Source organism: Prionailurus viverrinus, chromosome B2 (genome assembly GCF_022837055.1).
Source record: "Prionailurus viverrinus isolate Anna chromosome B2, UM_Priviv_1.0, whole genome shotgun sequence".
Lineage (NCBI taxonomy): Eukaryota > Metazoa > Chordata > Mammalia > Carnivora > Felidae > Prionailurus > Prionailurus viverrinus.
In genome coordinates this window covers 12126109-12128695 of record NC_062565.1, presented here as the reverse complement: position 1 = coordinate 12128695, position 2587 = coordinate 12126109, and the positions used below count along the sequence as shown (strand labels likewise).

Below are 2587 nucleotides of genomic sequence, written 5' to 3'. Positions count from 1 at the left end.
CACGTTCACTTACTATCTTGTACAATTCCTTAAAAAAAAATTTTTTTTAATGTTTATTTATTTTTGGGAGAGACAGAAAGAGAGCAAGGAAGGAGCAGAGAGTGAGGGAGACACAGAATCTGAAGCAGGCTTCAGGATTTGAGCTGTCAGCACAGAGCCTGTCTTGGGGCTCAAGCCCGCGAACCAGGAGATTATGACCTGAGCCGAAGCGGGATGCTTAACCCACTGAGCCACCCAGGCGCCCCTATCTTGTACGATTCTAACAACAAATCCTCCAAGGTGAGCTGGGAATCTATTACTCTCACCATTTGGTAGGTTGAAACACTGAGAGAGCTTAAATAACCAGCCCTATATTATATGATTAGTTTCCAGTGTAAGCCAGGAAATAGTGACCCCTTTTGCTGGAAGTGGAAACTATCCAGTGGAGACTATATACAGATCTATTTTTAGGGAATAAGGATAGAAAATAAATATGTGAGGCCATTCTGATTTTTTAAAAGCTTTTAGTAGATATTTCCCTTTTTTCAAAGCATTAAATGTTTTTTGGTTTTTTGTTTGTTTTGGCTTATTTTTTAATCACGAAACGAGTACATATTTGGTGTAGGAAATCAAAAGAGCACAATAAAATTGAAATCACTTATGATCACGTTAAACAGAGCTATAACTATTGTTATGCCATTTTAATAACTGACTACGTATTAAGTCCTAAGCTCTTGTAGAGTGAAAACTCCCCTCCCACACCCTAGTCTTTTTTTTTTCCTCCTTTTTCCCACACTGTATTCTTTAGCTCCAAAATTTTCCTAGTTATTCTTGGCCATTTGCTTTGTTACTGAAATTTTAGAATTAGGTTGTATTAAAAATCAATTGAGATTTCTGTTGGATTGGCATTATGTTTATGGATTAATTGGAGTAGAATTAAATTTTTTTAAATTTTTTTACTCCATCGCTTTCTTTCTTTCATAAACATGGTACAGTTCTCCTTAAGTTGGGTCTGTTTTAATGTCTTCTTAAAAATATGGCACGCTTCAGGAATTTGCATGTGATCTTTGCGCAGGGTTCGTGATAATCTCTCTATCATTCCAATTTTAGTATATGTGCTGTTGAAGTGAGCACTCAGAAGACACTTCTTCACTGCCTGAGGATATCAGGGGGGAAAGGGAAGAGGTCACATGCTCTTTACTCTCTATTGGAAACGGTGACTCAAAAAGACATTAATCTGGATTGATTGTGTTTATCAAACATACAAGCATTTAGTTGTGTGTTGACAATGGGAACAATGATTTTGGCTTTTGTTACCGTGGTCTATTTTCTGAACAAAAGCTCTTTTTCCGTTGGTGGTCTCGACAGAAGAAATGCAGCCGGACAAGGGTGCCCGGGGGGCTCAGTCGGTTAAGCGTTGGACTTTGGCTCGGGCCGTGATCTCGTGGTTCATACATTCGAGCCCCACGTCTGACAGCTCAGAGCCTGGAGCCTACTTAGGATTCTGTGTCTCCCTCTCTCTCTGCCCCTCCCTCGCTCTCATTCTGTCTCTCTCTTTCTCAAAAATAAAAACATTAAAATAAATCAATAAATAATTTAAAAATTAAAAAAAAAAAAAAGAAATGCACTAGGACAAAGGAGTTGGGAGGATGGGGGGTGGGGGGGAAGGAAAGCCAGGAAAAGAAGATGGTCAGACTTGACAATGAGGAGGGTGGGGGAAGAGGGACGTGTTGCTCTCGCAGGTGTCATGGCTGGGAGCGGTGGCGGGGAGGGAAGCGAATTCACAGCAAGTTTGGACTCTCAGTTTTGCTGCTCTAGCAAATCAGCAGCATCACTTGGGCTCTTGTTAGAAATTCAGACTATTGGCCCCAATCGCACCTATCCAATCAGAATTTGCATTTTAACAAGATCCCAGGTAATTCTTCTGCACGTTCAAGCTCCAGAAGCTCTTAGTCGCCCCCAAGCAGTCAGAGCCAGTCCTGATCAGTGTCATCAGCCTGAGACCTATTAATAGACGGAATGGCTTTGGTTGCCTAGAGACCTGGAAATCTGGTTCCTGGTGTCGACTCGGGAGTCTCAGAGTTCTTTGATCATTTTGGCCAAAGCCTTGTGACCTGAGTCGGCCTCAGTTTCTCTGCTAGGCATTTTAGCTCTGTGCAGCGGTTGGATGCTTGCCCTGGACCCCTGCTTCCTCTGCTCTGCCAAACCCTTGCTCTCTTCCCCTTCTCTTCAGAAGCAGGATGTGATTTCCTACTCTCTTCTCAGTTTCTGGCGGGGGGGCCTGCTGCGACCGGACCAATCACCTGGAACCGTGCCTGATTTTGAGGATCGTCACCTGGACTTCTTCCAGAACTGTGTTCTGCTGGCAGAGAGGACTCACTCAGATATCCAAATAGCCTGGCCCAATCTAAGCTAGTCGTGCCCTTTGACCGCCGCTCACCGGCCTGCCTCGCTGCCTCCTGGGGACGGGCCAGCTTCTGAAGACAGGCTCTGGACCCTGTCCCCCCACTGGATCCTGGCTTCTTCCTCCTTCCCACGGTCTGTGCCGATGTGGTCACAGCCTGTCCTGCACCCAAGGAGGCCAGCAGAGACCAAGGGAAGCAGGCTT

The 2587-nt window shown here is 44.6% G+C and overlaps 1 non-coding gene across 1 annotated transcript; it reads right to left on the bottom strand.

Moving 5' to 3' along the window:
* Nucleotides 1-1009: 1009 nt before the first annotated feature.
* On the bottom strand, nt 1010-1113 carry LOC125166896 (U6 spliceosomal RNA). The gene has a single exon (XR_007152603.1). It is a non-coding gene; the product is annotated as a U6 spliceosomal RNA (small nuclear RNA).
* Nucleotides 1114-2587: the final 1474 nt, after the last annotated feature.